General features: G+C 42.3%; 1 protein-coding gene across 1 annotated transcript in view; it reads right to left on the bottom strand.

Moving 5' to 3' along the window:
* Positions 1–14,113, bottom strand: part of ptprfb (protein tyrosine phosphatase receptor type Fb) — a 208,724-nt gene extending 194,611 nt beyond the window's left edge. Inside the window, exon 1 of the mRNA XM_079529334.1 lies at positions 13,531–14,113. The gene's annotated coding sequence lies outside the window, so the exon portion shown is untranslated. The remainder of the gene's footprint in view (positions 1–13,530) is intronic.
* Positions 14,114–23,739: the final 9,626 nt, after the last annotated feature.

The following is a 23,739-nucleotide window of genomic DNA, read 5'->3' as shown; positions in this document are numbered from 1 at the left end:
AACTTTAGGCCAGATCAAAAAACAAAGCTGCTGGCTATTTTGCTAGCTTACAATCACTAACTGATAATTAGAGCCTAAGACTTGCTTCAAAATTGCCCCACCCCCCACCACACACACACTCATACAGTCACACACACTAATATACTCTTATACTGTAGTCACACACACTATAGTCACACACACACTCGTATAGTGTCTCACACACACACACACACACACACACTCGTATAGTGTCACACACACACACACACTCGTATAGTGTCTCACACACACACACACACACTCGTATAGTGTCACACACACACACACACACACACACACTCGTATAGTGTCACACACACACACACTCGTATAGTGTCACACACACACACACACACACACACTCGTATAGTGTCACACACACACACACTCGTATAGTGTCACACACACACACACACACACACACACACACACACACACACACACACACACACACACACACACACACACACACACACACACACACACACACACACACACACACACACACAGCATTCTCAAAGGGACAAATAATTATCTCTAGCTTTGTCTTTTTTTTCTGTCACAAAGCTGCTGGCGACAAATAATTTACAAGTATTCTCACTAAATCTTTTCATCTATTTGTTAGACCAAACAGTGTGGGAACAGCACCCTCTTACAGCCTGTGCTCAGGACTTCTTTCATCCTGAATTCCTGCTTTACCTTCATCTGAGTCACCTGCCTTCAATTGGTGTCATGTGTCTCTGGCTTTAATTGAATCACAACATTTAACAACATTCCAGACACAACTTGCCAATGACTCCAGTTCCCAGCAGGGGATTCAAGTCAAGCCAGGCCTACATGGCGTTTTGATCAAAATATAGTTGCAACATACAATACAAAATCAGGTTAAAGGACCATACCAGTGGTCTTGCAAATGTAGGCAGACAGACAGAGAGATATCCATAGGAATCAATAGGATTAATAATCTAATCATTTTTGAGGGCCTCCTATATTCAGCTATTAGTGTAGATTTTCATCTTACACAAACATTAAATTCCCAATGGACATTAACAATGAATGGAGAATTTACGTCATGTGGAAGAGCAAATCGGCTAGTTCTGTCCCACACAAACATTAAATTCCCATTGACAATGAATCGAGAATTTATGTGATATGCGTCAAAGATTAAATTGTATATATTTTTTTCTGTTATGCTGATTGGCTGGAGCGGTTGTCTGTCAAGGCTGTACTGATGCAACCAACCATGCATAATGGCCCCTACAGACTGTAGGAGTTTTAAAATTGTTGGCGAGTCATCAGATCGTTATGTATCTCACACTACAGTAGTGTGTCTTTTCTTATATCTGTGTGGCTTTCACACGATTGATAGCCGACTAGGCATCACACAATGCAAGAGTTCACCAAGATGCGATCCAGACCCGAAACATATAGGCTACATCATTTGTTTTTTATTCCAATTAATTTTGACATCTCACGCACATGCAGGATGCCGTGATACAAGCGTGAGACCGACACAGGATGCCTCTCTCTCTCTGCGTTCACGCCACACACACAGGAATAGCCAGGCTACACTGGGCGAAATGTTTGTGATAGCGTATAGCCTACGTGCGCTATAGCGAGACAGGATGTTAAATCTTGATTTGCATTAAATAACTTGTCTCTCTCCCTATGTGTGTCGCGCGCGCGTCGGGAAGGCGTCGGCGAGCGCTTTTATCGGCGCTATATCTTCTCGCAGAGCCTTTCACACACAGCTAGCAAAACCACAAATATCGTGCAGTGTGTACGAGCCATTAGCAGGGTCCAGACTGGAAATGCAATTTCAAATGGGACTAGTGGTTATCTCCGACGTCATTGGTCAGGAGTGGATAGAGTGGATCATATAATTCATCATAAATTTGGGAGATCTAAAGGTCAGAGGTCCTTTGACGAATCACTGTGAGCTTCAGTTCTTGACCGTATCCCATGACACTACCATATTGCCGAATTTCGTGGAAAGCGACAGTACAGAACTGCCAGAACTGCAAAAAGTGACGGAAGAAGGAAAGTAACAAACGTAGAAAATCAATAGGGGCCTTCGCCAGTTCGGGCTTGGCCCCTAATAAAATAAACAAATAAAGAAATACAGATAAAAAGATAAATGTGTATACTATTCTGTAAAGTATGTAAACCATTAGTGGGTGACTATATGTCTAATTCTTTGAAGTGCAATAAAGTGTAGAAGAAGAACATATTTTATCCTCAGGGGGATTCCACAGAAGTGATAGTAAACGACTCGCTAAAAGCATTACAAAGGCTAAAGGTCCAAACGGTCAGCGATTAACGCAGAAGTTGTCGCCTGGATCAACGACAGGTCTGCTCAAGAGGGCCGTAAAAAAAGAAAGCGTAAAAAAGCTAAACAGAATCCAGGTTTGGTCAGTCTCAGGCGTGTGCACGAAACGAGCACGCACGCGACAATTTTGCGGGACCGCGCTCACGTAAATATGCTTGTGTTATCGCCCCTTGACTTCTCCACGCGTACATTGAAAATTAATTACTAGGCGCGTTAATCGCTGCCCTTTTAAAAGGACCTTGGTCAGCTTTATATGTGGGGATAGATATAGTGGGAATTCATATTTCAAACTAGAAGTTTGGTTGCCTATCTTGGGTATGTCACCGTATACTGTCCAGATGAGGGCACGTCACGTTTAGTGCTCTGAAAAAAACATTAAAAGTCCAGACTTGGCTTCCACTCTATGTTCGTTAAAAGTGCTCTAAACAAACATTAAGAGACGTTGGCGAGGCTCTTTAAAAATATGTTTATTAAATTTGGCCTTTATGTCAAAATAATTACAATTACTATGTCTGAATAGGCTAGCAGGTATACTAAATGAAATGACATGCTCTAATATCACTGGCAAGCCATTCTACAATTAGCCTATTAATTACAGAGACAAAAACCACAATACATGATTATTCATAATAAGCGGAGCAGCCATGCTGTTCTTTATTCCCTGTCTATTCATTCCTTGCTTGACCATAACCCCTTTTGTCACACGCTGTCAACACTAATGGACTGTCATGGAACGGTGGCCCTGTCAGGGGGAAGACAGAGGGTGTTCTGGGAGCCTGAGCTGTAGTGGCCCCCTGTGGAGGCAGAGCTGTCATCTGCGCCCGTCTCTGGCAACGAACCCCGCCACCCACTCCCTAAAAATCTCCTCCATCTGCCTCATCAGCGGGGCAGGGGCGAGTGCAAGCAATGCTGCCAGTCACGTTTGCGCTTTATTTCAGTGCATCTACAATCGTCAGTCGTCATCCCGTAACTCATGAAATTGAGTAAGGAATTAAGGCCAGAAACATTTAAAAAATATTGGGTATATATGGGTATTGGGTATACAAAGACAAACACAATTCTTGGGACATCATGATCGTCAGTGGACAGAGAAATGGTTAAGGTGTTGCTGCTGTTTGCCTTTGCAGGGCGGAGCAGGTCTAGTAGTCCACAATCAACACATCAAGTCAGTAACTGGACATATTGTTCCTATAGGCTAAAAGCAGTGGCTCGACAAAGTAGTACAGGTACCGTGAAGCCAACCTAATGGGCAGTTCCACTTTCTGCACCTGAAAGTGCACGAGTTCCTCGTGCTCTGACTGTCAATGGGCCTGTAGAACAGTGATTTGTAACAGAGCCATGGTAATGGCTTGGACAGAGACTCCCTTGAGGGAAGGAACTGAAAGAAGGAAAAAAAAGACACAGAAAAGCTGTAGTGCTGTTATCTGTCAGACGAGATGCAACGTGTGAGCTAAGAACAACAACATCAAGCCACACAAGACCGTATCTGACAACATACAAAGACAACATATTCTTCTGCATATACAGCATTGTAATTGTTGTTTTCACCTTCACCTTTGCAATTGCCAAGATTGTCTTTGCAATCTGCGTAGGTTTAATTGTACTGCAAGTACAAAAAAGATAAAAGACCAGGAAAAAACAAACATGGCTGATATTCTCCAAGGACAGATGCACTAGCGACCACCATGTGCCTGCATGCCCTACTGGCATTAAATCATTCTCTTGCAATGCAGCAATCCGGGCCGTGCTGAATGAGACTCAGTGTATTGTTCACCGCACCCAATGTTTAATCTACATAACCGACATGAATTTGTCACAGTTTCTCCTCTTTGAAGCATGGTGGTGTATCGTGTGACATTTAAGTCCGCCCTGATAAGACTGTCTGCTGTTTGACCTTCACATGATCATCTGCATCAGTGTGGGCGCGCAGCCTTTCATCTGTGTGTGTGTGTGTGTGTGTGTGTGTGTGTGTGTGTGTGTGTGTGTGTGTGTGTGTGTGTGTGTGTGTGTGTGTGTGTGTGTACATGCGTGTTACGCTTGTGTGTGCATCCATGTGCTCCTGTGTGCGTTCTAATTAGAAGAGACCCCAGAATAGAATAGAGTTGACAATGACAAGCAAAACAAATGACACCGGCCAGTGAGCCGTTGCTCCATTTGTCCCCAACCGCTGCTGTCTGAAATGAAAGAGCACGTCATCCACTCACTTCAGCTGACAGGGCAAAAACACAGCCGGGGCGGTGAGCCCTGACACGCGCGTTGCACCTTCCTGTTGTTTCCTTGTACAACATCAGAGGGTAACCTTACCATCCACTAAAAAGGTAACAGGTTTCACCATGCGAGCACAAGTGTGGTTGGATGAAACCCACCCCGTGCCTGCACTGTTCAATGCAGGAGTGCTTTTACACAATTCAATACAGTACAAAGAAAAAAAATACAAAAAAACCTCTTTGTCTTATATGATAAAACAAGGCTTGGGGAAAGTGAAACAATGTACTTTTTGTGCGTTTGCCCAACGAAAGTTTTAATTAGATACCATGCGTGGTAAGAATGCAAAGCCATCTGGGACCCATCTGAGATGGTAAAAAGGCAGATGAATAGAGTTTCTACATCTGACTACAGGCTTTGCCTTGCATACTAATGACGAGCTAACTGATGTGTGTAGAATATCATAGTCAGGTTAGCCTACATTTCTCACCGTGGTAAAGCTATTCTGTGGCCCAAAAAAACGTAATGCCATTTGGCAGGGACTGAATTTGGGCTAAGTGCCAGTTGGTGTAAAGTTGAGGATACATTGAGGGTGTGGTGCCTTCAAGAGAGAATTGTGAATTGGTGCCAGCTAAGCTTATAAAAAAAATAATGGCTGGTGCCTGGGTGGACATCTTCATTCAGGACTGCAGTCTGTAGTCTTTTGACTACATTTTGCAATGACTTTGTTTGTTTTTTTCCATGGCACAAATTCTTTTTAAGAATAATATTTTTACCTAATTTTAGCTTCCGTCGCTAGCCACCACTAGCATTCATGGCAGAAACAGCGTTAACGCGGTCTTTAGTGACTTTAGTGGCGCTAACCATAACAATGATCCGATCGTCAGAACACAGCTGACTGTGACCATGGCACGGAATGGCCGATTTTTACTTCCGGTTCAAACGACAAGACAACAAAGCTCTTATCTGTTTTTGTCGTACATTTCACCTACCGGCCGTTCAAGGTGTTAATTTGTTGAACTCATGTGATTTGTATGTTTTGTCATTATTGTCTCCCTCTTGCCTCAAAATACTCTCATTATTTGAATTAATCTACAACTTCTCATTCTCAGAGCCATATTTTCTCCCTCCACACAGTATAGAACTGTGTATGCAGCATTGTAAATCTAATCCAGCTGCCAAGTTATAACCTTATATGCATGCCAGAAATGTAAATTGAGCAAACAACTGCATTATTGTCAACATTATAGAAGAAAGGTAAGGTAAAAAGAACGACTGAACTTCCAAAGCCAAAGAACAAAGCATGATACAGATAACCTATTCAAACCGTCAAGAAGCCTATTTCCTGCAAAATAGTTTAGATTTCATAATGCAGTCTGATAAACAAAGTAGGCCTACAACTTTCCCACCATGACAAAATACAACACAAACTTTACACAGCTCATTAACACTGCCAAAGACTACCAGCTAATCATATTTACAGTATACATGATGTTTTATTATTGTAGAAATATTGTTAAATGCTTGTGCAAACACATATTTTTCTACTGACACTGCCTGTTTGCAAAGGTAATCTGGAGGCGTGCCACGTTTGTATGTCCTGTGACAGCAAGCTATGGCTGATTTCATGGACTCATGCCTTGTTAAAGCACTGCCCTGTGTTATTGTCAGATATAATGCCAAAATTAATCTATTCACTTCGCTGGATAGTTACAGTTGGAGGCCATCGATATTGTCCTTTTCTTTTTGCTGAGGTTTGCGTGATCTGCGCAAAAGGACAGTTAACCCATTTTGGGCGGGAACCCCTTTTGGTGTTTTAAACATTGTTATAATTTAGCTATTCAAAAATAGCAGATCTACAAGCTCATAGCGCGCCACCGAGTGGCGCGCTACGAGCTTGTAGCAAACTGAAGGATTTAGATGGATTTTTTTAAATTTTGAGGTCAGGCCTAAATGGGTCAAATGATAAGGGACAATATCGGTGGCACCCAACTGTACCATAATGTGAACACATTGCATTGGAATGCGTTGAGATTATTTTGGGAAAATTGTTCTTGGAAAATGTTCACCTCTAATGACCAAAATAGGGACGCCGAGTTGAAAGTGGTTCAAATTGACACAAAGCTGAGATTGATGCAAAAAAAAAGTCATATTCATTATACATAACACTAACCAGATTAATATTTCATGCCCAGTTTGTTAATCCAGCTTGTTAACAAACCTCCTCCCTAAGAGAGACTGGAAACACTGAAAATACTGCAGGGGCAGCAGTGTTGCTTATTTTGTCAACAGTGCTCATTCACTTTTGAAAATGTCAGGCCTAATTATCTCTAATATTGGCTCCAGCACATTAAAGGGGATAGTTATTTTACAACAAATTCCTCTTTAACTAGTACTGATAAAAACAAGTAGTAAGGGAAACCTATGAAAATCTGGGAACTAAATTGTTACCAAGAAATGTCTTTACCAGTGTGTTCATAGGTGTCTAATAACATGTTTAAAAGTTTTGAAATTCAAATCCCGTGGGAAACCCCTAAAAAAACTGATCAAAGTCGGGGTACCGATAACCGATATTACAAAAATCTAAAATGTTTAATTTGGCCTTAAGTAACTTGTGCTGGGTCAAACTAGGGGTTTTTCGTGATTCTGAGTTGATTGCTAACATTTATTTTTCATTACAACCACTCCTTAGTGGGGAAACTGCCACGCCCACCTTGCATTTACATATAAAGTTCAATTATTCAGAAAAAGGCCTTCTATAAGGAGGTTAGAGGCATTTTGGGGTAAAAGTGGGCCATATTTGATATACATCTTTCTTAGGCCCAGATTAGCAAGGAGTTCTCTTTTTGGCTTGCCAACTAGTAATAGCAGCTTACAACACACAGAGTCATGCAGACTTAATTTATATGAATATTACTTATACAACAAGGCCTCAAGGATTTTGACTCCAGAAAAAAGGGTGAAAAAAAACGAACAATAGTACAGTACTGTATGTGCAAAACAGCTTATGTTTTTGGAGAAATCTGGGTATGTAAGGCTTTCTGAGTGTACGTGTGTGTGTGTGTGTGTGTGTGTGTGGGGGGGGGGGGGGGGGGTGTCATTCAGCAAAAATGAAAACCAGACTTATGATTAACCTGCAATTTGACCTTTCACTGTCATCGCTGGTTTAACTGGGAGGCGTTAACATAATCTTTAAAAGAAAAGGGGGAAAAAAATCACACATAAAAGATGGCTAAAAATAGGCCACTGGGAGTGGCTCAGGCCATTTTTGGATCCTGTGTCTGTTTCCACTTACCCCAAATACAGGGATACCCTGTAAAACATCAGTGTAAATGGTTTATAATGCCACCAGTGGACTCTGAAATGTGAGAGCTGGTTTCAATCAGCAGTCAAATTGCTCCTGCATTACCCTCGTCGACAGTGTACTAAATCAGCCTTCCCTCTGCGCTGCTGACATTAAGAAACAGGCATTGTTAAAAATCCACCATGCGTGTTACTGAGAGCGCCTTGTCTTTAAGTGGGGATGGGATGCTGAATAGGCCAATAGCAGCTGCCTAAGGCATCCTACTTGACAAACTAAGTGAGATGCATTATATTCAGAACTGAATGGAAAAGCATAATGTCTTCAACTAACGTATATGTGTGTCAGTTCTTTCTTTCAAGCAGTGTCCTCTATCTGATGGATGTGGCCTTCAGTAGCTTACCCAATCTGCAGCCTTTGATTCAAACTTTGGTTAAAGTCTGGCCTCTTTAGTCTTTATCTGCCATGCCCCAGAGCGCCATCGTTCAAAACAGTTTGCCCGATTAAAATAAATAGTTCTGGGCTCCTCTGTGCCAACGCCCTGACAGTGGGCCAGCAAGGCGTCTCGGAGCACTTATAATCCCTCATAAAGCCCAGAAACGTTGATCCCGCCCACCACAGACCAACACACTATGGGCAAAACCTCTCATTAGAACTCCAGGGCCCTGAAATTACCCAGATTTTGCCCATATGGAAACCATGAGAAAGCATCAGCTGGGAGAGGTTTGTGCCGAGTGGTTTTTTCAACGTGTGGCCACAGAGGGCTGAGGCTCTTTAACAGTGCCAATCACCCTGCCAGGGAGCAACCAGCAAATGAGGAAGCTAAGGCAGATGCTCTGGCTAACAGCCCCAGCCTGGGCTTCCTAGGAAATACCCTACACAGACACGTATGCAACTATGCAAGCACATACAGATCCGTGTGGAGACTAATGGACAAGCCTCTGTCGCTGTTACATTGTAAAATCCTCAAACTCTCAGAAATAATTAACCACATGAACCCTATTGTCCTTATTACGGCATTGGGCATGTCATAATAGGCGAACAAACATTATGTAAAAATACAGATCTATAAGCTCACAACCTGTCACGTAATCAGTGTCGAGATTTAGTGCCAAGTCAACTACCGGTATATAGGATTTACATGGTTAATGCTATTTGGTTACATTTGTACACTCTTTGAGTTACAATTACAAATAAATAATTTCGGCTAAAGGCATCTGCACACTGATGCATTTTTCAGATTTAAAAAAAAAAAACGCGTCCAGGACTTTAACACTGAAGATTTCACTGTGTACTCACCGAGCCATTTTAGAACTTAGAAGTGGTGAGGAGAGTGTGATGGACATGGCCTGCTACACACAAACACATCATGTTGAAATTAAGCCAATCAGAAAATGGCTGTAAAATCTGACATGAACTTTGTCATACACTGGAACATTGACATACCTAGACTGATACCTATCTGCTCTTTGTATATTGGACTGAAAAGATGATTGACAAGCTGACAACAGTAATATTGGGGGAGGGGGGTGACCTTTAAAAGAATTGCTCCACATTGACTTTGATGGGATTTGACTGCCAACAGTGGATTAGAATTATTTTTCAAACCATGGAAATATTTTGTCATAGTAATACAGAAGGCCAGGGTGGTATCTCTGTCTCCTTTCTTGCTCATTCAAGTGTACAAGGAAACAGGTGAGTGGGTCAATCGATTTGCACGGAGCAATGGACGAAGCAATCCAAATCCCAATCGTCCACTTGGCTTACTTTTGGCTATGGCACGTCTGTTCAACCGTCCATGACTATGAGGGCAGGAACCAGAGTCCACTGGGATACAGACTCAGCTCAGCTAGACAAAACAGAGCCACTAAGAAAGTTACAAGCTAGTGAGCCTGGTATTGTTAGTCTCAACAATAGCCATTAAGATATCATAGTCTGGATTCTGTGGCCATACATGAAGCAAATTCAAGCTTAATTAACATCAAACAACGCTACAGGTGAAACAACAAAGAAAAGACAGTTAATTAATGGTAGCTGTAGTGTGTTTCTGCAGGAGGTTGGGGATTGCATGTATAGCTAGCTAGGGAAATACCCTGGCAAGTGACTGCACCATTTTCCCTCATTGTATTCAAAAACATGCCCAACGGAGAGATTGGCTAGACTGCTGACCCTCTTGGCGAGTGAGAAAAGATGTCAGGGAGGAGGAGATGCATTCTGGGACATTCAGTCCTCCCTTGGGAACAGTGTGGATTAATTTAAATAAGTCATACCCATTATAGCCTGAACAATTTCACTGACTTCAACTGGCTCAGGTCTAAAATACCACTGATGAATTGAGGAATGCATCATGTTTCCAAACAAAATGTATCATTTATTTAATTTTTCTTCTTAACTGAATGAATTTGTTATCTGCCTATTCAGTAAAGATCCCAAACATAAACAGATCTAGCATGAAAGAAATCCTGCATCTTCAGTAACAAATATGACCTTTAACATGCATGGGTTTAAGAGATCAAATATGTAGCCTACAACAACAAAGCAAAGCAAAGATGGAGAAAATAGGTGAGGTAGAAATGTTTTGGCACAAATCCAGAGAGCATCAGGAGAGAGCATCACCTGGTGCCTAATGTAATGAAATTAAACACATGGCTTCTGCAACAGAATAAGCACCCATATTCTAATAACTGTATTCTACACATTGAGGTAAAGCATACATGGGCAACTGGCGGCCCCCAGCTTCACTTAATGTGGCCCTCAGGTTAATATCCGAATATTGATATAGTATTTATTTCAGCCGTTACAATTCCAAACATGCAAACATGATTCGCTTGAATTACTTCGGTCTAAATTAGTAGCTTGATGAGTAGTATTAAAATGTTATTGTACTCTCCACCAGGCCGAAGGCATGGGACCGGGAGAGTATGCTTTGCACTCCGTCCGTATGTGTGTCCGTCCGTCCGTCCGTTACCAGCTAATCTCCGGCACCATTAACCCGGTTGATGCCAAACTTTGCACACACACTCCCTAGATGCCAACGATGAACCTCTGCCCCAAATTTTCCAGAATGGCCTGTTGTAAAACCATAGTTAATTTTTTATATTACTCCTCCAGATTTCCAAAAATCCCGCAAATCGTCATGTGCTCAAGACCGATTTGTCTGATATTTCATATTCCATCCTAATTGGCTAACATTGGCTTTCAAAGTTTGCAGGATTGGCCCGTTTTGAACAAAAAGCCTCAAATCATGAACGCAGCGTGCAATTTACGTGAAATCTTTCACGCACTTTCCTACTAGGCTGAGGAATATATCCCACCCTTTTCACATTGACCTGTTATAGTGCCACACTGCCACCAACAGGTGGATTTTTGAAAAACACATTTTTGGAACAAAATGCCTCAAATCATCCAATTGCCATCAAAGGCATAAGAACAAATGGCACACTTTTCACATTGGCCTATTATAGCGCCACCAGGAGGCCACAACCTGACCTGGCCTGGTGGAGACCTGTGCCACGAGGGGCACTTTTTCTAGTTATATTTTTATGCCTAATGTATGTAGGTAATGTACATGTAATGTAATGTATTTAGTTCATAAAGTTAACATAACTATAATTAAAGGCATTTGAAATTAAATAGAAATGTTACTTTTCAGGATTCCAATTCAAAAATAGCAAAATATAATTCAGGATTTCAATTCAAATAGCACAAATAGCTGATCTACAAGCTCAAAACAAGCTACAAGCTCTTTGAGCTTGTAGATATGCAATTTTTGATACGACAGTAATATGCAATGTGGCCCTCTGGAGTGAGTGTGGAACTATAGTGGCCCTGTCCATCATCAAAGTTGCCCACCACTGGTAAAGAATCTAAACACCTTACCCACTGACTGACACTTTTAGTAGGGAATTTATCAGAGACCTTCTCGAACAATAGTAGTCTATAGAAATTAGAATACTGGATAATGTCTGGCAAAAGGGAAAACCTCAAGTCATTTAATTTGCAACTAGTAAGAATGCGAATAAGGCGTGAAACCTTAACATGCAGTACGGAATTGCATAAAGCCTCTGATGCAATTCCAAGAAACTAATACTGTTCTCTGTCATTCCCGTTATAGTTTGGTTCACAGTTAGGGCTGTCCACAATGGCTATATAATCTGTGTCATGTATGGACGTGGGTGGTGGTGCTGGAGGGTTAGACTACCTCAGTGTCACTCAACAGCACCCAGCAGAACCGGTCTCCAATCTGTTCTTTAAATAAACCCACAGAAGGCTGCAGCTGCACTGATGCAATGCTGAAAACCTCTCCCGAGATATAGCCTCAGTGAAGACACGCTCCCTGATTTTTAATCTTGTTAAAGCTTTACGTTCGTCTATGTCAGGGAAGCGGTGCAGTGTGACACAAAAACATATGTTAAAAATTGCATTCACTAATGGTTCACATTTTGAAAGCCTTGCCTTGTTTCAACTGCAGAAAACAGATTGGTTGTGTGTGGTGTCGAACCTGTCTCTCTGCAGCCCTACTGCAGGGATAGTGATTTAGTGATGACACAAACATGACATGGGCACACAGTGACACACACAGTGACACACACAGCGACACACGGACACACACAGTGACACACACACACACACACACACACCAGTTTAAGTGATAGGTATCAATAAACAGTGAAAAACAATGGGGCCCTTGTCTTTATTGGGGGTGCTCACTGCTCAGGCAGTCACACACGCACTCCAGCTCACCCGAAACTAAGACTGACCTAGAGCTACTGCTACACTCACTGGAGGAATACAATTACATAATTACATTAGGCCAGTAAAATACACGCTATATCGTTATTATATAGCAATTACAACAAATCCCATGACGAGCTTGTAGCGCCCACAAGCCCATACACACACATCACCACGGATCCTGACCAGACCAGACCACAGGGGCTGTACTTTTCACAGAGAATATTATAGCGGGTTTCCTCTGCTCTGCGGGAATAAACGCTCCAGACATTAAGACCACTCAATATTTGTTTTAACAAAAATGTTTATGCATTCACTGCCCATGTTAATCCACCGTTTATGTGCACGTATCTAGAAAATGGGGCGCTTTTCTTCCTACAGCAGAAGCTGTGCTTACTGTGCCAGAAAACACCACGCATTGCATTCATTTCAGTGTGACTCCTTCTAGCAGGGTCTTGCTCTCATTTGCACATTAACAGTATTCAACAAACAGGCAACAAACTGCATGCGTGGCTGGCTGTGTGATGATGAGCTGAACAACCCATGCTGCTTTGGTCAGCCCATGAAATGCCCAGCGCCGACCCCTTTCTTCTTAATTTTTACACAATATTTAGACATGTGCAAAAGCATGCGCAAAAATCGCGTCGCTTCCCAAAGAGTTGTACAAAATGAGAAAACTAATTCCTTCTCATATTTCGGAGTAGCACGACGCCGTGTCGCTTGCCGAAAAGAACAGTTCTCGTAATCTACGAGCCTGTCGAGCTAGTCTTTGCGTATACCCCGTCGTCCGACGACGGTGACCGTATGACCGTATCATCCTTGTGTAAGTACCTTGTACGGTCGGCAGTTGTCTTGTCGGCAAGCGACACCGTCGTACTGCGGAGTGAACGCTTCAAGTTCAATGTGGGGACAGACAGACAGAGATAACGACATTACTTACTGAATCCCCGGCACTCCGTGGCCGCCGTTAGCATTTCTCTGCTCCTTCTTTCTCTCACGGCACTTCGTTTAGTAGTTCCGTCTTCGGCGTGCAGCGTGGGAAGAAAAATCCACTTTCAAATAAAAATACAAATAGTTCAAAACCCAACCGGACGAGACGAGAGAAAAACGTGGGGAAACAAATAAAAGATACGAGTCCAGTCCAGTCCAGTGCGAGACGGAGGAGCACGCGGTAGGTAGGTACAATCCCGGGTACTGTACGGGTACACGCACGGCCAGGCAGGGTCGTGTCTCTTCAACTACACAGTAGTTCTATTCCCGGCAGGCAGCTCCCGAGTCCCGACTCTCGCTGGAAGGAAGGAACGGCTTTATTTTCTTGTTTGTTGCTGTTGTTGCCTGGTCTGTCTATCAGACGAGACAACTAAATATTTGTTGAGTCGATTTATTTTCTACCACGCTGTTCACAGTTTCTTTCGAACACACACACTCGCTCGCATATTACTCTCCCGGAGAGAGCTGTAGAAGCCAGGCAGGAGTTGGTTGGTTCCTCTCTCTCTCTCTCTCTCTCTTTCCCCAGTCACGCTTCTCCCGTTCCTCTGGGGCCCGCGCACACGCACGCACACACACATACACAGGTTGAGCACACTAGGATTTTCGGATTCGCTCGGCTACACTCGCCTCATGTCCATTCATCACCCCGCAGTAACTTAATAACGTCCAAAATGCGAGCAATAAACTAATTAACCCTTGTTTTTTTGTATACTGCTTTCTTTCACCTAATTGTTCTACATTTAGTCATCAGTTTTATATGCAGACTGAATTGGGTCTATTTAGAGTGAAGTGAACAGTATATGATACATGTATAGCCCTACAGACTATACAGAGCAACTCGAAGTAATTATATTTCAGCTTTATATAGGCTTTACACACACCTTTTAAAAAAAAACTGTGACAAAGGCTGTGAGATGATGAAGTATGTGTACTGTCCCACCATGACATACAGACATACCATTGCACTGCTGCAAATGTGTTAAACGTTGTTTAAATGTTACCTGAATGCATCAAACTCCTGCATCTCTCAATGGTACTATGAAGAGTTGAAGACAGTCATGGATGAACTCAGGATTTCATTTTGGCTCCAGTGTTACTTACGTACTGTATGGGAGTGGTGATGCAGAGAGAGAGAGAGAGAGAGAGAGAGAGAGAGGGGGCCAGAGAGGGCTTGTGCTTACAGTGCAGCTTGGCTGTTAGTGCTTGAGCACTCAAGCGTCTCACTTGAACTTGCAGGACACAAAACACTGTCAGTGTTTTTGGTGTCCCCAGTAATGAGGACCTGGACAATCTTTAGGATTCTGACAACCCATTTGCTCCACCCTCTAACCTTATCATTTTCAATCATTAACTTGGCAGAACCTGGCTATACCACCCTAATAACTGTAGCAATCATTGTCTGCATCTGTTGGCTTTTCACCAAGACAATTAATGTCTCCCACACATTGGGAAGCCAGACATGCAAATTCTATTCAGTATTCACAGTCACATACTCCCACAAGTGATATGTTTTTGCATATACAGTACACACATAGAAACAGGCACACATAAAAGACTCTGCCATGTCATTAGCTGAGGAATAATAGTAACCTTGATCACCACACAATGGTGTAGCCAGACAAGAGGTCACTACAAAGCCAATCCATGCACAGGAGGGTATGAACAGTAACCATCAATATGCAGGTTCCAGACAGAAGAATCAGTTCTTGGTTGCTCAATAATGCCATTATTCTATTCCCTATCTTTGGTGACCAACATGAAGCCCTTTCTTCTGCTACAGAGACAGACATCTCATGTTTACAATCCAGATGACCTTCAAACAACCTTACAAAGGACACAGAAAGGCTAGTTGTGAGGAGAGTGATAAGAAAATGGGAGGGGTGTGTGTGCGCACGGGACATGCGCACGCGTGCGTGCGTGCGTGCGTGTGAATGTGTGCATGTGTGCGTGCGTGCATATGTGTGTGCTGGGGGCGGGGTGGGGGTGGATCTGTATCAATTCGTATAATTTTTATTCTTGCTCGGTCAGTAGATTATGGTTCTAAAGCTGCCAGAGATACTGTGGGGATTTACACCTACGCTAACAGTGTACTGTATGCACCTATGGTAATGTAATTTGCTTTGCATAACAGCATCTACAGCTATCTCATACACTATGCAAGTTTATGTGTAATCTCCCAAACTATTTGGACAGCACTATGTTTTTTTAATATAATGGTGATATTATCGTAACCAATTCACGGTGGCTGTACTAGAACTGCACATTAATTATGACTGAGGTTACCTAGAGACAGCCAAGTTACAATTGAGTGAATTCATCATCCAACTGAACAGTGAACAGGAAAAATATACCCATATTTCAGTGCTAAAAGTATCAAGATGAATGTGATATTAAATAATTGCTCTCTTTTGGTATAAACACGGCAAACATTCTTATCCGATTTTCCAGATGATGAAACAACTTGTATTTTCATGTAGCTGTACTAAATGACAATTTCATGCTCCCTGTTATTTGGATGAATTATGGAATAATAGGTTGACTATATGAATAGATGGCTCAAGGCATCCAATGTTGCTGGAATTGACCATAATATTCAACCTATAGACTCACGAGTCACGAGTACAGTTTTCTGTTTGTGGAAACAATTAGACTGAGTTGAATCATGTGGCTGTCAGCATCCACATGGGAAGTTGCTCCAGTGTGGATCTCATACTTCATGTGGCCAGTGTGTGTCATCAGTCATCACTGCCGTCAGTCATGTTTGTATGACATATTATTTAGGACGTACGACTCCAAAGTGCCTTCAGCCCAATCAGGGCTCCATTGATTTCCATCCATCAAGTAAAATATTTAAAAAAGTATAAAACATTTGTGAAACAAAATTAGTGGAGGTATACTTCTGTGGCCTATAGTGACAGTGTGCACAAGAAACTTGACACTGATCGGTCCTGTGGTTTGCGAGATTAGCTCCAGACACAACCAGACAGTTAGCCTCCTGTAGAACCACACCGTAACAATCAAATAACATGGATCTCGGGATCAACATAAAGGTTGCATTGGCTCCATTGATCTTGACCTTCATGTGGTCAGCCTGTGACATCAGTCATCTGTACAGTATGACTCCAGATTTTTATGCTCATCTTTTAGTTACCGCCCACAAATTTCGTCTTAAACAAACATTAAATTCCCATTGAGAATGAATGGAGAATTTTACGTCAGTGTCTGAGGAAATAGGCATAGTGTCTATATTACGTCTAATTATTTTCTGCTAATTATTTTCTCTTTGCTCCCTGAGCTCCAAATGTGAAAGCCTGCATAAACAAGAGCTTCACCTCACTGTTACCTGTAATTGTGTTTTAATTAATTGTGACAATAAAGTTGATAGATTGTAAGGGAAATTGAGTTCTCATAGCAGCACTACAGTATGAAAATAGGACAGGATAAAGATATATCTAAGAGTAGAATAAAAATCACACCCGTGTGAAGTGAGTGGTGCAACTCCGTGTGAGGGTCCCCGGGGGGGTTCCAGACCCAAAGGAAAGCGTCCAGGGTGCCGCCCCGGTTCCGGCGAGCCGCCCGTGTCCGAAACGGTCGAGAAATGACAGAGTTACCGTGTGGGGGACCCCGGGGGTCCCCAGAACATACAGACCCCCAGGAACGCGCCCAGGGGACCGGGCCGGTTCCGGCGAGCCGCCCCACGTCCAAAATGGTTGAGAAATGACAGAGTTACCGTGTGGGGGTCCCCAGGGGGTCCCTGTACTGTACTGTACTGTACTGTACTGTACTGTACTGTACTGTACTGTACTGTACTGTACTGTAACACCCCGAATCATCGTATATACATTATTATGTGTGTATTAGGCTGTTGCGCAAACGCTATTTTCGTGCTCGGACACAGCCAGGGACACAGCCAGGCAGCCAGGGACACACATACAGTAGCTCTCTATAGAAGTGGTTGCAAAATCACACTCATGTGACGTGAGGGGCGCTCAGTCAATCAAATCATCACATTCAGTGGTACAAACACACACACACAAAGCTGAGAATAGGAGGGGCTATCATGTTGATGATGATGATGTCAGGATCATGAAATCACACAGGGGGTGGAGGGTAGACATAGACACATTATTTATGTTATTATGTTGATGTCACGTCTGGGGGGTGGGGGCGACCCAGGGGGCGACCCACACACAAAGCCACATGTTGGATCGCTGATGTCATCAGTATATGCCCATATATGGGCATGCCCTCTTTTGTTCCCATATATGGAGCCGATTGATTTGTTTGCGCCTGATTTGGGCGTAGCTGTATTGGGAACTCCTTGATTATAGCTATGGTTATGGCTGACTCACATAGATTTACTTTTTTGATGACACATTGGAATGGGTATGTGTACGTTACCATACTGGCTGCTCATCTTGTATAGATGAAGACATTCCTGAATAAAAGTAGTCTGTAGTGAGGGGCATCCCTCACCTGGTATGAGCACATAGCCTAACTAACTAACATAAATAAGGTTTTGTCCGTCCAACAGCCTGGTCCGGGTTCAAATGACCTGAGGCTCTTTGCTGCATATCAGCCTTCTCTCTCTTCTACCTTTCCTATCTCTACAACAAATAAAGCAGAAATGCCGGGGGGGTCTAACCATAGTTCCTATATTTCACTTGAGGTTTAAAAAGAAGTTTGTTTTGGAGCTCAGAGTACTCTGTATGCCAGCCATTTTGACTGAAATAGTCTGAATTACATGAAACAGCACAGGGCTTTATGTACTATATATATGACTGTAAATACACTCCATTGCTGTTACAGTGGCACAATCGCTTTATAACTGTGAATATATGACTGTCAATATACTCCCTTACATGTATGCATGTATGTATGTATGTATGTATGTATGTATGTATGTATGTATTTTTTTTGTAAAATCCCAGCCTATAATACCTTCATATATTTAAAATCCAAAGTAAGGTTACCAGTGAAGGGCAACATGCCTATTCACTGGGGACTATGCAAGTATGTATGTATGTATGTATGTATGTATGTATGTATGTATGTATGTATGTATGTATGTATGTATGTATGTATGTATGTATGTATGTATGTATGTATTTGGTTAAAATGGGTAAGGTTTTTAAAAAAAAAAGGCAAAAGCATGCTCTGTTGCACTGGCCTAAAAGTGGGTCCTCTAAAACTGCTTCAACTTCTGAGAATGTGTTTGGTTCATTAGCCACCAGATGGCATACCTTATAAGTATGTATTATGTATGTCTGTATGTATGTATGTATTTAAAAGGGGGGCTTTTTTGTAAAATCCCAGCCTACAATACCTTCATATATTTAAAATCCAATGTAAGGTTACCAGTGAAGGGCAACCTGCCTATTTGTATGTATGTATGTATGTATGTATGTATGTATGTATGTATGTATGTATGTATGTATGTATGTATGTATGTATGTATGTATGTATGTATGTATTTGGTTAAAATGGGTAAGGTTTTAAAAAAGGCAAAAGCATGCTCTGTTGCACTGGCCTAAAAGTGGGTCCTCTAAAACTGCTTCAACTTCTGAGAATGTGTGTTTGGTTCATTAGCCACCAGATGGCATACCATATAAGTATGTATGTATGTCTGTCTGTAAGTCTGTATGTCTGTATGTATTTAAAAGGGGGGCTTTTTAGTAAAATCCCAGCCTACAATACCTTAATATATTTAAAATCCAAAGTAAGGTTACCAGTGAAGGGCAACCTGCCTATTCACTGGGTGTATGTATGTATGTATGTATGTATGTGATTGTTGTTTGGTTATTCTACATTTTCCTTTTATTTTTAAACTGCAATTCATTGAAGCTTGTAGGGATACTTTCACCTACTGTACTCGTTTACATTAGTACATTTGAGATATTACAAAAACTTGAATTTGAAGGGTCTCACCTTGAGTATAGTGAGAACAGGACTTTATGAAGGGTCTCACCTTGAGTATAGTGAGAACAGGACTTTATGAAGGGTCTCACCTTGAGTATAGTGAGAACAGGACTTTATGAAGGGTCTCACCTTGAGTATAGTGAGAACAGGACTTTGGACTGAAACATCAACCACACAAAAAGCTGCAGTGAATACAAAGGAGTGTGTCTTCATTCTGTAATGATAGGATAAGGCACTTGCATGTCATAACTCTCTAGCACAATGTCAGCACAATATTCACAGAGGCAGTTAATAAATAAAGGAAGTTAATAATGAGAACACGCAGACATAGTTGTATCATTAACCAACATGCAGCCAAACATGTTAATGATTACAGTTATGAGATATGATCTCAACTGTGAATCTTGCCAACACTGATTCCAACAGGAATAAATTACAGTGCAGGCACAATATAGGTATGAAAACATGTTGTATTGGTATTTTCCGTGATGTGAATCTTAGGTTTAAAGTATACCAATTAAAGTATGCTCTGAAGACTTTATTTTTAATCTCGTACGTTAATTTTCCATATTGTCTACAGAAAGAAAATCATAGCCTCAAATATAAAACACACTGCACATTTCTGAAGATTTGCCCTGCTAAGTCAAGATATTTGAACGTAATCTCGTATTAATATCTATAAAAAAAACAGAAACTAGAGAATCATGCCTTGGCAACAAACAAATCCTGGAGCTGCACCACTGATTATGAAGTACAGATTTGTGGACATGGTGGCTGTTATCTACAATAACATCATATAGGCACAATTTGTGGTTCAGAATTATCCCTCAATGAATGAATTGAAATCAAGCTTATTAAAACGTAAAGGCTTGAAAGAGCATTATATCAGTCAAAGATAGAATGTAATTCAATGTCAATGGAGAAGCTCTTGATGGTATAAATGATAAGAATTTTTGCTTACATTTTTAGGAGTGTCCGTAACATTCATAAAAGTTGACTTAACAATCAAATAATCATAAAGATAGAGATGTAAATTCCTTTTAAAAGTGGACATTATATGATATGATGTGTTTACGTGGAAAAGCATTATACAGTACATGGTCACAAGCTTGCCTCTAAAGTAGTGAGAGAAATGCATTAGTCATAGAAATTTTCTTTGCTCTTCAAAAGGCTCAAGTATAGCATTTTCAAGAAAATGATATTTAAAAGAAAGAATACAAAGAGATGAGTAAGTGAGAGGGAGAGAGAGAGAGAGAGTGTGTGTGTGTGTGTGTGTGTGTGTGTGTGTGTGTGTGTGTGTGTGTGTGTGTGTGTGTGTGTGTGTGTGTGTGTGTGTGTGTGTGTGTGTGCGTGCGTGCGTGCGTGCGTGCGTGCGTGCGTGCGTGCGTGCGTGCGTGCGTGCGTGCGTGCGTGCGTGCGTGCGTGCGTGCGTGCGTGCGTGCGTGCGTGGATTGTGTGCGTGCGTGCGTGGATTGTGTGTGTGTGTGAGAGAGAGAGAGAGAGAGAGAGGGGGGGGGGGGGGGAGCAATGCTGAGAGGGGTCTGGAATGAGATGAAGGCTACAGAAACTCAGTGAGTTGGCAACACTGGAAAGAGCCTTTGGTTATTAAAAATATATATATATATCAAAGGCAGAAAATTCCAGTACAGGGATGGGGAATAGGAACAAGCCTGTGATGGGGAAGAAAATCTTCCTCCTCCACTTTGTTTTTTAGTTTCCTTTTTGTGGTTTGAGTAGTTAGCCACTCAGCGGTAAAAGGAGAGAAGCGCTGTTGCCAGCAAGTTGACGAGCCCCTTGAGGACAAGGGAGCTGGGAGAGTATAGAGGTGGCGACAAAGAGCATAAATTGCTTTACATTCTGCAACATGGAGGACAGTGCCAAGGGCTTTAACACAGCTTTGTTGTAGGGAGAGGTACATTGTGTGTTTTGGTGAAGCACACTTTCATTTACGCAGTGAAAAAGCTTTGCATCATCTGCAAATACGATAGCAATTTGTTCTTATAAAGAGAAATGCCGTGGTTTGTTGTTTTTCCTTAATTAACTCTAATTTACTTTCCTTAATTTACTTTAAGTGTTTATTTCTTTTGTCCAATTTTTTTTTACTTTGCTTTTGGCCAGTATTATTATGTATTTTTGTGTTAGTTTTCCACAGGCTTGTACCGTTAATAATCCTGCACGGAATGTTTGGAAGTAAATAAAAAAACAAAAGCTGTAGCCTTATTTGTAGATCTGTCTACTTTTTGGAGCTGTGAGCCCATTGGCCAACCTTCACAGCCCATATTTCACATGCTGTTGAGAGGAGCCTTCGTTACTAAATAAAGAAACCAGCGCTTCTTTCACCTGACAAATATCACTATGTGATCATTTCCATCCCAAGGATGAAGGCACAGGTAAAAAAAAACATGTCAGCGGAGAGCGGATGGGATGGCTGTCAGTAAGATTATGGAGTGAGCTCCTCCCATCCCGGTATTTCACTGAATTAAATCCACAGCTCAGAAGGCTTTGTAAACAGTAAACACACCCCAATGCCCCCCCCCCCCCCCCCCCTCCACACACACACACCCTTACTACACCCATCAACATTGGAGTCACCAGCAAAACACCAAGACCTATAGTTCAGTGCAGCTATATGACATAGGATGTGGTATACCCTTACCCAGAATTCATATATCTTTGTGTGTGTGTGCGTGCATGCGTGCGTGCGTGCGTGCGTGCGTGCGTGCGTGCGTGCGTGCCTGCCTGCGTGCGTGCGTGCGTGCGTGCGTGCGTGCGTCTCTCTTTTAGTCTCTCTGTCTGTCTGTCTCTGAACTAAGCCAGCTGTTCTCAAGGTAAGCCAGTGTTGTTGATGGATGTGATGGACAGGCTCCCACTCCCCTGCCCCTTCCTGCCATTGCTGTCAGCGTTTCCCCAGGCAGATTGGGTTCCGCGAGTCATCCCTCACAGACCACCACAAGGGGAATCTGCAGTTTCAACCGCGGCGGAGCGAGCCATCAGACAAATGGATATTAGCTGGTTAATTTTTAATTCCTTGGATGCTGGAGAGCTGTTTTCTTCATTTTTTTCATGGCTGGGAGGAGCAGCTAATGGTCTCAGATTAGGTATCATGGGCGGATATCTGGGAACGGCCCCTAGGGAATGTCATGCGGGGGGGCTCTCCATTGAACACCATTAGCCTAAGGGGGTCTTAGAGAGTGAGAGGAAGAAAGCCACTCAAAGACACTGTCCAGCTATTGACCTTTCAGAGGCACATGCAGGTCCTGGTTGAAGGGGGTATTGAATGGATGCTGAGAGCAGTTCATTAAGCCAGGCAGGGGATGAAAAAACATTGCTAGTGATCATGTCTGACTCTGTACTCTATTTAGAGTACAACACATGGATTTCTGTGTGTCCCCGGCCAAAAACGCCAACATGCACTGCTGGAATTGAAATAAAGCAGCAGGGGATCCTCATGCAGTTAAATAAACTCTCAGTTCATTCAGGAAGCTGCAGTTTGTGCTTCCGTGTTACACGTCTGTCTGTCTGTCTGTCTGTCTGTCTGTCTGTCTGTCTGTCTGTCTGTCTGTCTGTCTGTCTGTCTGTCTGTCTGTCTCCATGGAGTAATGCTTTGACTCTTTTCTTGTGGCTCTTTTCTTTGTTTATAACTTTGTATTTTATGTGTTTTTGTATATTTTGTGTAACATTGTTGTACTTTTTTGTCAACCTTGGTTGACGGTTGTTTTTCCAACATGCTTCATAAATAAAATGGACTTGACTTGACGTGACAGCTGCGAAGAATCAACGCCACAATCGTCAATGTAAAAACAAAAGATTGTGGACTGTAATAGATTGTGCATCTGAGTGCAACATCAAGATGCTCCGTGGACAGATAGATTCAAGCACCTCGGGCGTGTTTTCCTTGACCAGCTAAAATGATTTCCTTGCTTTCAGTGGGATTGGCGGTGATGATTGTTTTTATTGACTCAGATGTTCCATTAGGCGCAGAGCTGCCTGTGGTAAATGGTTCCTGACAGGCAGCACTGAGCCAGCCCCCGTTGATGTGCCGCCACTGCTCGCCCAGACCTCACATTGGGGTTATTAGCTGACCGCCATTACCGCCGTATCCCCAAAGCTCCTTTTGACAGTGATGCCTGATTTTTGTCCTTTTTTTTGCCCACACTGTGTCACACACCACAGATATCGGCTATACAAGTTCTCAAGTGAGCTTTAAGATCTGCTATTTGTGGTGTGCGATACCAGTATT

Source organism: Electrona antarctica, assembly GCF_951216825.1.
Source record: "Electrona antarctica genome assembly, chromosome: 19".
Taxonomy (NCBI): domain Eukaryota; kingdom Metazoa; phylum Chordata; class Actinopteri; order Myctophiformes; family Myctophidae; genus Electrona; species Electrona antarctica.
Note: the sequence above shows the minus strand (reverse complement) of the source record. Positions and strands in the feature narration are given on the sequence as shown.